We start from the raw sequence: 14,974 nt of genomic DNA, 5'->3' as shown, positions 1-14,974 counted from the left end.
GACCTTGGTGTCTCTGTGTTTGCAGGTGTCCAGTGTGAGGTGCAGCTGGTGGCGTATGGGGGAGGCTTGGAACAGCCTGGGGGGTCCCTGAGACTCTCCTGTGGATTCACCTTCAGTGACCACTACATGAGCTGGGTCCGCCAGGCTCCAGGGAAGGGGCCGGAGTGGGTAGGTTTCATGAGAAACAAAGCTAATGGTGGAACAACAGAATACGCCACGTCTGTGAAAGGCAGATTCACTATCTCAAGAGCTGATTCCAAAAGCATGGCCAGTCTGCAAATGAGCAGCCTGAAAACCGAGGACACGGCCGTGTATTACTGTGCCAGAAGCACAGTGAGGGGAACTCAGTGTGAGCGCAGAAACAAACCTTCCTACAGGGGCGCGCAGATCCCCCAGGGGGCGGTTGGGACCCACTGAGGACGGGACAGGTTCCAGGAGCCGGTGCAGGGAGAGGTTTCCTTTCTCATTAGCTGGAGAAGTCAGGTTTGTGTTTGCAGGACTCTGGAGAATTCTAGGCTGTGACGTTTTATTACTTGTATTTATTATGAATTTATTATCATTAGTATTTAAATTTTAGTAATTTTTAAAACAATATATATATATTTAAGTATACACCTTCATGAAATAAACATTTCTAATTATTTGCACCGATTCTTCCAGAATTTTATTAACATGTGCTGACATCAGCAGCTATAAAGCCATAGGGACATAAATTTATAATCATAGAAAGATGTATAGGCCGGGCGCGGTGGCTCAGCCATGTAATTTCAGCACCTTGGAAGGCCTAGGTGGGCGGATCACATGAGGCCAGGAGTTCGAGACCAGCCTGAGCAACACGGTGAAACTCTGTCTCTACTAAAAATACCAAAATTAGCCGGGCGTGTTGGCACGTGCCTTTAATCCCAGCTACTTGGTAGGCTGAAGCAGGAGAATCACTTGAACCTGGAATGCATAGATTGCAGTGACCTAAGATGGCACCACTGCACTCCAGCCTGAGCGACAGAGCAAGATTCCATCTCAAAAACTAAAAATAAACAAATAAAAACAAAGAAAAATGTATAAATGCACAGACCTACGCATAATGTGTAGGAATTAATAAACATTACAATAAAATAATTCTAAAAAATGTCCTAAAGAATCAAATTTAATGATGAGCTAAATATAAAATACCAGAATATTTCATTATTGATTTTATTTTTAATTGTTTACATCAATTGATTTATATTTGTTCATTTAACTACTGTTAAATAACGGTCATTTTAAATGTGGTTGTCACAATAAATGATAAGAATTTGAGGTGACGAATAATTATCTTAATCATTTCTTATCTTAGTAATTGTATACAGTATTCACAAATCATAACATTACTTCTTACCTTGTAAATATAAGGCGCTGCAGGAGTCGGCGACCAGCGCGGAGCAGAGGAAGAGGCCGTGACATCCACAGAAAGAAGGAGAAGAACACGCAGCTGAGGGGGAGGAGCGAGGAGCTGGAGGCCGAGCTCCGAGAAAAGGAGGCAGAGCTGGAAGATCTCCGGAAACAAAGTGAACTCACACCTCAGCTCACGTCAGAGCGCGACGGTGTCTCTGAGAAGATGGAGGCCGCAGAGAGACGATCAAAACCTGGAAGACAAAGCGCGTTCCCTAAAGACAGACGCTGAGGAGAGTAAATCCCGACAGCGCCACCTGGAGGTGGAGGTGAAGAGCTTCCTGGAGGTGCTGGACGGGAAGATCCACGACCTGCATGACTTCCGCCCAGGCCTCCTAAGCTGGGTACAGACAACTAGGGTTGGCCAAGGCCCGGGTACCCGCCGGTGAGTCCCAGGCGTGTGTGTGAGACCAGATGGCGCTAGGACGTTCCCTGTGTGCGTTGCTTCTGTAAATGCAGGTGCAGTTTGTCATGTCTCCAAACCAGTTGTGCCGTCCACTCACTCCTTTCCAGAATAGAAATCTCCTCTGGCTTCTCGGGCCCTGTGGGCGTGTGGACAACTGGAGATTCTGACTCGGGAATCCAGAGCCAGGTCTACCTTCAACATTTACGCAGTCAGGTCAGGGATGTTTATATCTTTCATAAGGGCTGTTGCAACCATATGAACTGAACAAAAAATTTTTCTAATCCAAATACTGATATTCTTTTCACCAAGCCACCGGAGTCCTTTTATCAAATAGCATTCAGAGTATTTGAACGCCCACCAGGCGCCAACCCCGGAGGGAGCAGAGAGAAAACAACATTCCTCTCGGTCAACATCGAGAGGCTTTAAAACAACTGTTTAGTGGAGACTTACCGAGAAATGGAAAACAGGTTTCTGGTGGCTGCATTTTCTGGCCTGGGAATCGCCTCCATCCCCGATCCTGCCCCCTGCCCCCCAGTTTGTGTGGTTGCGACAATGTTCCTTTTTCGGTTTTAATTTCTGAGCAGATGATTGTGGTGTGGGAACAGCACACAGTGAGGGTGTCTAGCACAATGCGTGGCACAAAGTAGGTGCTTAATAAATATTTGTGTGGCTCCTGCCTGTAATCCCAGCACGTTGGGAGGCTGAGGGAGGCAGAACACCTGCCTTAAAAAAATTATTTTTTTCAAAGCCCCACTTAAAACCAGGGTATTATTAGGTGTAATAGTTGGACCAATATTGAAAACACATTCAATTTAGTTCATGTGATCTCAAATATCCTTTTTTTTAAAGTTGTTCTCAGTTGTAATATCATACAAAATATTAGTAATTTACACTAATGACACAGGTTACAATATTGTATACACAATTTAGTGGCATTTGATTGGAAAAAATACATGTTCTTCTTGTCTTGACTATTTTTTCCTTCCGTATGAAACGCTTATTAATTATTAAGTTTCAGATGTTACCGTTATCTTTTTGATTTCTGGGATTTAATTTTAGTAGGTATACTTGAATGCATTTTATTAATTCATACAACAATGTTCACATTTTGGAGAGGTTTTAATATTAATTTTACTGTTTACTGAATTTCAAACTACTCTACATTTTATTTTTATCAGATAAAATTTACACATAAGAAAAAATGCATAGATCTGAAATGTGTCACTATAGAGATTCTGGCAAATGTGAATACCCTTGTCCCCAACACCTAAGGCAACCCGAAGAGCAAGTCCATCCCCACAACATGCGTCTTTCTCTGTGCCTGCGGTCAACTCCTGTATGGGGAAAGGTTTCGATTTCTGACACTATAGATTTCTTTTTCTCTGCTTTGAACTTTATATAAATTGAATCAAATATTATAGACATTTTATTGGTAAGGGATTTCTTTGCTATTTTTGAGGTTAATTCATGATATTTAATATATAAAATTACATCAACATATTGACATTTCTTCAATTAATGGAGTGACTCTGATATGAAACCTCAAAATGTTCATGTACATATGGAGAGAGAGTGAGAGAGAGGAAGCAGAGAGATTTTATATCTGAGTCAGCGCATTATGTAAGTAAATGACAACATTTTGATTGATTTTCCTGTCAATAGACTTTAAATTTGTTTCCAGTTTATGAATGTTATAAGCAGAGCTGTTACACATATTTTAGTGTAAGTTTTCCTACGTTCTCTTCATTTTTATTGAGAAAATATAAAGTATGTATTTCTTTATTCTAAGAGTAAGTTTAATTTTTTTCAGTTGTATTGAGGTATAATTGAAATGTTTTAATAATGTATATGTTTCAGGTACACCGCTTGATGTTTTGAAATTGTATTGGCCCATTCTCATATTGCTATAAAGAAATACCTGAGACTGAGTAATTTGAAAAAAAAAAAAAAAGATGTTTAATTGGCTCACAGTTCTACAGGCTGTACAGGAAATGCAGTGACTTCTCCTTCTGGGGAGACTCAGGAAAGTTATAATCATGGCAGAAGACAAAGGGGAGTAGGCACATCACATGGCCAGAGCAGAAACCACAGGAAGTAGGAGGGGGTGTCTACACACTGTTAGACAACCAGATCTCGTGAGAACTCACACACTGTTGTGAGAACAGTACCAGGAGTTGATTCTAAACCATTCATGAAAGACTCACACCGTGACCCAGTCATCACACACCAGGTCCCACCTTCACAATTGAGGATTATAATACAACATGAGATTTGGGACAGGACACAGATCCAAACCATGTCAGATATACATTGTGAAATGCCCATCATGGTCAAGATAATTTGTATTTCCATCACGTCAGAGAGCTACCACTGTATTTTTTTAAAAATGTACTATGTGTGTGAGTGTATGTGTCTGATGAGAACACCTAAGATCTACTCTTTTAGCAAAAATTATTTTACAGCACAATATTAAATGCAGGAACATTGCTGTACATTAGATCTCCAGAACTCATTCACCCTGCACAACTGAAACTATGTACCCTTTGACCAGTATCACCCGATTTCTCTCTCCTCCCAGGTCTGGTACCCGCTATTCTACTCTCTGCTTTCAAGAGCTTGAATATTTTAGATCCCACATGTAAATGAGGTCATGAAGCCTTTGTCTTTCTGCATCTGGCTTATGCCACATATTTCAGGCCCACCCATGTTGTTGCAAATGTCAGAATTGCCTTCTTTCCAAGGTGAATAAACTTCAGTTTTATGTACACACATTTTTTATACATTCATCAATATAAGGTCATTAAATTATTTTACAAATTTATACTTTTATAAATAATCTTGCAAATAATATGGTTGACATCAAAATTTTATTTCCTTTGAATATAAAACAAAAAGTGGGATCACCAGATCATATGATAGCTTTATTTTTCAATTTATTGAGCAGCCAATCCTACCACACCATATAAGGATTCCCTTTTCACCACATTCTTGCAAACATTTGGTACCTTTTGTCTTGCTAAAAATAGCCATTTTAATTGGTGTGAGGTGATATCTCATTGTGTTTTGATTTGAATTTCTCTGATAATTAGTACTGTTGAGAAACTTTTATGCTCTGTTTTTTGGGTGTGTGTCTCTGAAAAAAAAATCTATCCAAGTTTTTGCCCTTGTTATCATGTCATTTGATATTTGCTATTGGGTTGTATGGGTTATTTATACATTTGGATAGAACTTCTTGTCAGATACATAATTGCACATTGGTTTTCCTATGCTTCTGGTATTAGATTCAAATAAATCATTTCTGAATCAATGACAGAAAGATTTTTCCATGTTGACTGTGAGTTTATGGTTTCAGGTTATGTTCACTTTTAATTTATTTTTGTATATGGTGTTAAAGATGGTCTAATTTTATTTATTTTACAATTTTTTTTTAGTTTTTACATCATTTATTGATCAGACTGTCCTTCCTTCACTGTATGTTCTTGGCATACAAAATCAGGAAGACATTTAATTTAAAAAGAAAGTATCATATGAATATTCCTGATGAACATAGACCTAAAAGTTCTCAACAAAATACCAGCAAATGGAATCCAGAAGCACTTTAAAATGTAATGCATCATGGTCAAGTAGGCTTTACCCCTGGAAGGCAAGGTTCATTCAACATACACAATTCAGTAACTGTGATTCACCATGTAAGCAGAATAAAAGCAAAAGCCATATGATTATCTCAAGAGATGCTGAGAAAGCTTTGATAGGATCCGATATCCACTCATAATAAAAACTCTCAACAAGCTAGGTATCAAAAAATACCTCAAAATTATAAGAGCCATCTATGACAAATCCACAGCCAACATTATACTGAGTGAACAAAAGTTCAAACCCCTTGAGAACTGAAGCAAGACAAGGATGCTGTCTCTCACCACTCCTATTGAGCATAGCACTGGAAATCCTAGTTAAAGCAACCAGGCAATAACAAAAATAAAAGGGAGCTGATATGGTTTGTATTTGTGTCCCCAACCAAATTTCATGACAGATTGTAATTCCCAGTGTTGGAGGTGGTCCCCAGTAAAAGGCGATTAGATCATGGGGATAGGTTTCCTGCTCTTGGGCTGTTCTCGTGATAGAGCTCTCAGGACATCTGGTTTCAAAGTACGTGGCACCTCCTCTTTCTTTCTCCTGCTCCAGCCATGTAAGACATGATGCTTCCCTTTCTGTCACGTTTGTCGGGTTCGTGAGGCCTCGCCAGCCATGTTTCCTGTACAGCCTGCAGAACTTGAGATAATTAAAAATCTTTATAAATTACACAGTCTCGGGTGTTACTTTATAGTGTGAGAATGGACTAATTACAGCATCCAAATAGGAAGGGAAGTTAATATATCTGTCCCAACTGATGATATAATTTTATACCTAGAAAATTCTACAGACTCTGACAAAAATAATTATAGAACAGATAAACAACTTTGGTAAAATGTCGGGATACAAAATCAATATATAAAAATCACTAGCATTTCTATACCCCAAGTATATCCAAGCTGAGAATGAAATCAAGAACACAATCCTACCCCACCTACGATATTCACAGAAAAAATGAAATGCCTGGAAATACAGGTAACAAACAAGGTGAAAGATCTCTACAAGGCGAACTACAAAACACAGCAGAAACAATTAATAAATGACACAAATAAATGGGAAAACATTTCTTGCTTATGGTTTGGATGAATTCATATCGTAAAAATTGTCATATTGCCCAAAACAATGTACATATTCAATACTATTTGCATTAAAACTATCACCATAATTCATCAAAGAATTAGAAAAAGAAATCTATTCTAAAAATCATATGGAATCAAAAAAGACTCTGAATAGCCAGAGCAATCCTAAGCAAAAAGAACAATGCCAGAAGCATCATGATACCTGAATTTAAACTACATCATAAAGTCACGGTAGCAAAAACAGCTTGGTAGTGGTACAAGAGCAGACATGCAGACAAAAATGGAACAAAATAGAAATCAGAAATAAAGCTTCATACCTACAACTATCTGATAATTGATAAGTCTGACAAAAACAAGCAATGGGGAAAAATCTCTGCATTCAGTAAATGATGCTGGGATAACTGGATTCTGGCAGATAGGTAGAATGCAAGAGTTAAGGAGGCTGGGCAACTTCTTCATAGATTTTGGAAGATGTGTAGAGAACCCTTAATCCCCAGGAAAAAGCCTGCTGCATGTATGGAGCCACTACAGAGAGCCTCTAATAGGGCAGTGCCAAAGATGGGGAAAGATAGGATTGGAGGCCCCAGTTCAGAGTCCCCACTAGGGAACTTCATAGTAAAGCTGTGGGAATGTGGCCACAACCCTCAAGATCCCAGAATGGTAGAGCCAAAGGCAGCTTGCACTCAGCCTGGAAACACTTCTGGCACTTGACACTAACCCAAGAAAGTAGCCTCTTGGGCTGCGCCCACCTATAGGGATAAGATGCATGAGGTTTCGGGGACCCCTTTGTCCCAGTGTGCCCTGGTTGATGTACATCAAGTAAAGGGATTATTTTTGTAGCTTTAAGATTTAGTATCTGTCCTGCAAGGCTTTAGGTGTGTGTGGGGCCTGTTGCCAGTTCCTTTGGCCAATTTATTCCCTTTGGATTGACAATAATTACCCAATGCCTGTGGCACTCTTGCCCCTTGGAATTAAAAAACTCTTTAAAACATTTTTCAAACTCACAGATGGAGGGAAATTGCCTTAAGACTCAGATGAGTCTTTGAAATTTTCAGTTGGATGTTGATAAAGCTAAAAGCTAAGGCTTTGGAGAACTATTGAAAAAAGAGGATTTTGAAATATAAGACAGACATGAGAGCAGGAGGCATAAGAGGTAAATGATATAGTTTAGATGATTGTCACTCCCAAATATCATGGTGAAATGTGATCCACAATATTTGAGGTAGGGCCTATTGGGAGGTTTTGAGTCATGGGGAGAGATCCGTCAGAAATGGCTTGGTGTTCACCCCATAGTAATTAGTGAATTCTTTACGTATTAGCTACTGTGATATCTGATTATTCAAAAGAGTCTGGCAACCCTCCTCCCCTCTCATGTCCTCCATCTCACCATATGACACAGCCTGCTTCCCCTTTGCCTTCCACCATGATTGTAAGCTTCCTGAGGCCCTCACAAGAAACAGATGCTGGTGCTATGCTTCTCATACAGCCTGTAGAACTGTCAACCAAATAAGCCTCTTTTCTTCATAAATTACTTGGCCTCAAGTATTAATTTATAGCAATGAAAAATAGACTAATACACTGCCCAAAGCAATATATAGGTTCAACACAATTTTTATCAAGGAAACAATAAAATTGATTATATATATTTTTAAATCCTGAAATTTATATGGAATCAAAGAAGAGCCTGAATAGCAAAAGCAATCCTAAGAAAAACGAATGAAGCTGCAAGTACCACATCCCCTGACTTCCAATTATACTACAAAGATATAGTGAGAAAGACAGCATGGTACTGGTACAAAAACAAAAACAAAAACAAACAAACAAAAAAACAGATTAATGTAACAACATAGAAAGCCCAGAAATAAACCCAAATATCTACAACCAACTGTTCTTTGACAAAACTGGAAAAGATATACATTGCAGAAACAACCCTGTATTCAATAAGTGGTGCTGGGAAAATTGGATAGCCACATGTAGAAGAATAAAACCAGACTTCTATCTCACCATAGACAAAAATTAACTGAATATGGATGCAATATTTAAATGTATAAGCTGAAACTGTAAAAATACTTGAAGAAAATGTAGGAGAAAGTTCTCTGGACATTGGCCTAGGCAAATAAAATATGACTAAGACCTCAAAAGCAAATGCAATGAAAACAAAAATAGACAAACGGGACTTAACTGAACTAAAGATCTTCTGCACAGAAAAAGAAATCATCAACATGGTGAACAAAAAACCTGCAGAATGGTAGAAGGTATCATCTCACCTCAGTTAAGATGGCTTTTATTGAAGAAGAAAAATAAACACTAACAAATGCTGGTAAGGATACAGAGAAAAGAAAACTTTTATGCATTATTGGGGAGAATATAAACTAGTACAGTCACTATGAAGAGCAGGGTGGAGATACCTCAAAAAAACTACAAATAGTACTAACATATGATCCAGCAATTCTACTACTTGCAAAATTATCCAATGGAATGAAAATCATATCATATCAGAGATTTCTTATATGATAATCACAGTACCAGAGATTTCTGTGCCCCAATGTATATGGCAGGACCTTTCATGATAGCCAAGTTATGGAATCAACCCATTTGTTGGACAAGAGATGAATGGTTAAAGATAATGTGGTGCAGATACATGATGAGGTATAGTCAGCTTTAAGAAAGGAAATCCTGTTATTTGTGACAATGAGGATGGAATTGGAGGACATTATGTGGAATGAAATAAGCCAGGAACAGAAAGTAATATGCCTTATTTTCTCACTCATATGTGGAAGCGAAAAGAAAATTAGTCTCATAGAAGTAAAGAGTAGAACAGAGGATACTAGATGCCGGTAAGGATAGGGCAAGAGGGCAAGATAAGCAGAGATTTGTGACAGAATACAACATTACGGTTAGGTAGGAGGAATAGATTGTAATGTTCTTTACAACTGCAGGATGAATATAGTTAACAATAATATGTAGTTTCAAATAGTTAGAAGAAGGATATTGAGAGTTCCCAACAAAAAAATGTTTGAGATGAAGGATATATTAATTATCCTAATCTGATCCCTATATATTTTATGTATCAAAATATCACTATGTACCTCATGAATATTTACAGTTATTTTTGTCTATTAAAATAATATTTAAAAATAACAAAAAATTCATTGGACGTGTAATAAATGGAGGTTCTAGGATAGGTCTTGGGATAAATAAAGGCTCTGGGATAGGTGTGGGGATAAATGGAGGCTCTGGGATACATTACCGGCATAACATGTCAATGGGCAGAGGAGCTTGCAACAGATTTTTCTATTTGTAGCACTGAGTAGATCAGACATTTCTCAAAACTTCTCTCTACAATAGAGAGCTGAGGTCCAGAGGGGTCTTGCAGACAGTCAGGTATGCAAAGGGAAGAGTCAGGAGTAGAGGGTTGCCGGCCCATTCAACAATAGTAGGAATGATCATTATGCATGTAGGGAAGTCAAGATTGTTTTAAAATAAATTGCATCATTGAATGAAGTGTAAAAAAAACAAATTCAACAGAAATCCTTAAATATTATTCATAGTAAAACTGTTTTGGGTGAAGAAATGTTCTCTGAAGTTAAGTAAGCCAGTAAATCTGTTAAGGACTACAATAAACATTGAAATGGATTCAGCTTTGTCTGAGTTCAATGTGATTATTACTGGCTCAGGCAGGGGTCAGAAATCAAGATGGATGGGTGGTACCAACCCAAAAAAGCCATGGCCCAGAAAGATTCACAGCCGAATTTCTTCAGATGTATAAAGAAGAGTTGCTACCAATCCTAGTGTACCTATTCCCCCAAAACGAGGAGGAAGAAATCCTTCCCTGAATTATTCTATGAGACCAGCATTATGCTGATAACAAAATGTGGCAGAGACTTAATAAAAAGGGATACCTTTAGGCCAATGTTCCTGATGCAAAAATGCTCAGTGAAATACAGGCAAACTGAACACAGCAGCACATCAAAAAGCTAATCCACCATGATCATGTAGGCTTCGTTCCTCAGATGCAAGGTTGGTTCAACATACGCAAAACAGAAAATGTCATTCATCACTAAACAAAACTAAAAAAAAAAAAAAACTATGTTGTCAATAGACACAGAAAAGTTGTTCCATAAAATGTGACATTCTTTCATATTAAAAACCCTCAATTAGGCCTGAAGGAAAATACCTTAAAATAAGAAGAGCCATCTATGACAAACCCACAGCCAACATCATACTGAATGGGCAAAAGCTGGAAGCATTTTCGCCTGAAAACTGGAACAAGAAAAGGACACCCACTCTAACTGTTCCTGTTCATAATAGTCCTGGAAGTCCCAGCCAGAGTATGCAGGCAAGAGAAAGAAACAAACATCAAATCAGGAAAAGAGGGTTTCAAACTATCCCTGCAGATGAAATGATCATAGTCCTGAGTCTATAGTTTGGTGACTGACATTAATTTGGAAAAAGTGTCAGTCATCAGTGTTTTAAATATTTTTTCTTAGCTTTTCTCTGTTCCTTCCCTTTCCTATTGTGGTCATGTTATACTTTTGTAATTGCCTCATAATTCTTGGATAAACTGTTCTTTTTTTTATGGGTTCGTGTGAGTGTGCTTGTATGTGTATCTTTGTGAGTTTACTTTTTAAAATATATATAGACTTTTCTCTTTGTTTTTCAGTTTGGGAGACTTGTATTTAGATATTTTTAAGTTCAAGGTTTTTCCTCAGCCATGCCCTGTGTACATATAAGTCTATTGAAAGCATTACTTAATTATGTTACAATATTCTTGATATCTACATCTTTCTTAGAGTTTGCATTTTTCTACTTGCATGACACAGCTGTCCCTGCATGCTGTCTGCTTAATTCATTACAGCCCTTAGCATATTATTCATAGCAGTCTTAAATTATTTGTTTGCTAATTCCAACTTATATGGCATAGCTGAGTCTCATTTAATGCTTGTTCTGTCTTATCACACTGTGATATAGTATGACTCATGATATTTTTTTAGCCAGAAATTATGTAAAGGTGACAGAAACTGCTGTAAAGAGGCCTTTAGTAATATCATTGTAGGGTGTGGAGAGAAAGGTGTTTCATAATCCTATGGCCACGGATTAATCTAGCAAGCTTAGGCCTTTGAAAATAAACCCTTACATGGCAGTAAAAATATAAGCCATATATTTGGAGAATTTCCTTGCAAATCAAATGTTTGGAAAGGGACTTTTATCACAAATATACAAATTACCTTAGAATTGAACAAAAAAACCACATAATTTAATTTTAAAATAGGTAAAGTCCTGAATTGAAACCACATCTAAAAACAAATATAAAAATGTGATCAGCTTGATTTACATTAGGTATATGAATGTTTACTATTCAAAAATACTGCTAACCTATCAGAATGGGTAAAATACACAATATAGAGAGTACCAGATGTTGATCAAGAAGCTGAAAATTAGGAGCTTTCACCCCTTGCTGGTGGGAATGCTAAAATGGCACATAGACCACTACAGTTAATAATTTAATGTGGGTTTCAGAATAGCTGGAGGATCAAATTTAGAATGTTCCTAACACAAAGAAATAATCAATTATTCAGATGAAGGATATCCCAGTTATCCAGATTTGATCACTGCCATAATATTCTTTTATCAAAATATCACATATACCACATAAAGGTTTTGAACTATTGTGTATCTATATGAACTAAACATAAAAAAATACAAATGCAGAGGAATCCAGCTAATTGCATATTCCCATTAGATGAGATGTTCTGCATAATCTGTAAACGAATCAGAATCTTTGGGTTTGTAAAGGACTTTAGAAATCAGCTAGACTACTTACTTCTAAAGATAAGTCCCCCAAGTTTAATTATTTTCCTAACGGGTGGCTATTTTGAACACACAAGAAATGTTAACATTTGTTCCTGGTAAGTTTTCTTCTTCTACTGTCAGGTGGAAAGGTTTGCAGGGAGGAATCTGGTGTCATCTTTCAACTCTCAACTTCAATGTGATTACCACAGTAAATATTTTCTCATACCCCTGTCTAGAATAAGTCTCATATATGTCCTATGAATGAAAAGTAGAATTCCAAGCACCCCAACTGACTGGATGGACCCTTTCTCTTCAAAAAGGAGTTCCAGAGACTTGAAAACCTAGTTCACACCATGTTAGAAACGGAAGATCAGAAATGCCTCATACCGTCCTCCCTTGGGAATTCAAACACAACTAACCAGCATTTTCATTAAAACCAACCTTAAACCTCAGAAAACAGATCCGTAGTAGCAGTAAGATACCAAATTCCAACCTGACTCAAGAATAGCATCACATGACAGGTAACAGGCTTGGAAAGGAATCAAAGTCTTTTACCCTAAAATATATTTCTTTGACATATTTTAAAATTGTCTTTCACAGTTATCTTTTGTGAGAGAAATTTACATTTTATAGACAGTCTCCTTCCCTTTCCTGGTATTTTTGTTATACTGAGGAGATTAGCTGAGAGTCTAGAATCTCTTAAATGTCTTAATAGAAAACATTTTCCATCTATTCCCTCTAAGGGTGGCCACCTAAGAGGCTTCATCCTCATAAGAAGTATCTTGTTCTCTAAAACCAGTTATCTTAACCCAGACACTTTTTTTTCCAGGTCTTTAGATTAAAACTTAAGTCTTTCAATCAATTGCCAATCAGAAAATCTTTGAATCCAGCTATAAGCTGTAATCCCCTCCCCACACTGCCTCCCTTCTAGCTGTCTTGTCTTTATGGAGCAAATCAACATATATCTCACATGTATTGATTGATGTCTGTCTCTCTAGGACATTAAATTTAAGCTGCAATCAAACCACTTTGGGCATATGTTCTCAAGATCTTGTGGGGCTGTGTCACAGGGCATGGGCCTCACATTTGGCCCATAATAAATCTAAGAATTTTCCATTTGGAAGGCCGAGACTGGAAGATAACCTGAGGTTGGGAGTTCGAGGTCAGCCTGACCAACATGGAGAAACCCTGTCTCTACTAAAAGTACAAAATTAGCCGGGCATGGTGATGCATGACTGTAATCCAAGCTACTCAGGAGGCTGAGGCAGGAGAATGGCTTGAATCTAGGAGGTGGAGGTTGCAGTGAACCGAGATTATGCCATTGCACTCCAACCTGGGCAACAAGAGCAAAACTCTGTCTCCAAAAAAAAAAAAATTCCAAAGTTGATTTTTTATCGGTAGTTCTAATAGAACCTACTGTGTGATGGTTGTTATATTCACAAGCATAATAGTAAAAAAGTATTAGTTATTAAAAATAAACACTTGTTGGCAATTTCTTATGAAGGTACACAGAGATGAACTATGGAATCAAATGTAAATGTTTCAAAGTATTTATGCAGTTATTTCAAAATTTATGTTCCACAGATACTTAGATTCCTTATATCAGCTAATTATTTGGTTTATGGTTTCTTCATTTTTTATAGATGATCATACACTATTTTTTCTAGGACTTTATTGTAGAAAATTGTGTGAAACTAGTCAGGGCTACAAATTTGAAAGTCATTGTCGCAGTGGCTGCCGGAATTGAACTGCGTTTCCTCTGCAGTCACCAGACACTCAGATTCCTCCAGTGACAACTTAATCTTGTTTCCTGCTTGCCTTTGGGTCTTAATCTTGTGCTATCCAGCAAAACTCTGTCTTCCAGATTCCCCAGCTCATCCCAAAGCCACATGGACCTGACAATTGTCAATATGGTGGGAAAGGTTGCACTGAACGGGCACTTTCTGTCCTTCTTAGGGAGCCATACTGTAGGCAGACATTGCAGTCCTGGCTCAGGGTGTGTCCTTCCAAGTATCTCTGCCACTCCTGCAAGTGCAATGCTGATCCATGCATCTTCCTCCCATTTCTGGGTAGAAGGTCTGCTTGTTTTTTCCCAGATCTTCTTCCAGCAACCACTATGTCTTCCCACTGATGTCCTCAGCTTCCTCTTTTCTGCCCTTCCCAGCAGGATGAGACTGTTATTAACAAGGGAAGAAAGAGGAGATGGGAGATGAGGCTGTTATTCCTGAGAGAATGGACAGAACTTTTGAGCTTTTATTTCTTCTGTCCCAGTTTCCATGAGTTCCTCCAGTGCCAGTAACACAGAGATGTTAGTGGTTTTGCCCCTGCGTGTTAATTCTTTGGTAAAGTCGTGGTGGCACGGGAGGTGGGTCTGGATACATTTCAGCCACAGCTGCTGTTCCACTTTCTCACACAGAACCATCTTGGGAGAAAGAGGGTGGAGATTTTTGTGATGTGTCCTCAATCCTGGGAGAAAAGTTTTCAATAGCGATAGGAATCCCCGTCAATCGTACGTCTTCTGAGAATTTAAGCAATAACCTCTTTATTATACTCAACTCTAAACAATCTAAAGAATATGTCTAATTTAATCCTGCATTAGGTTATATGACATTTGCTTACCTCTACCCCAGATAAGGTC

At 38.0% G+C, this 14,974-nt stretch overlaps 1 long non-coding RNA gene and 1 gene segment (V, D, J or C); one reads left to right on the top strand and one right to left on the bottom strand.

Moving 5' to 3' along the window:
- LOC144330504 (uncharacterized) overlaps positions 1-3,779 on the bottom strand; it is a 113,477-nt gene extending 109,698 nt beyond the window's left edge. For all 5 annotated transcript variants that reach the window (XR_013396760.1, XR_013396763.1, XR_013396762.1 and 2 more), the window contains exon 1: positions 1,376-3,779. This is a non-coding gene — a long non-coding RNA (uncharacterized LOC144330504). The remainder of the gene's footprint in view (positions 1-1,375) is intronic.
- LOC106995637 (immunoglobulin heavy constant delta-like) overlaps positions 1-14,974 on the top strand; it is a 727,209-nt gene that overhangs the window by 265,203 nt on the left and 447,032 nt on the right.

The sequence above is a fragment of the Macaca mulatta genome, chromosome 7 (assembly GCF_049350105.2).
Source record: "Macaca mulatta isolate MMU2019108-1 chromosome 7, T2T-MMU8v2.0, whole genome shotgun sequence".
Lineage (NCBI taxonomy): Eukaryota > Metazoa > Chordata > Mammalia > Primates > Cercopithecidae > Macaca > Macaca mulatta.
The sequence above is the reverse complement of the archived record's forward strand: the minus strand, read 5'-3'. Positions and strand labels throughout refer to the sequence as shown.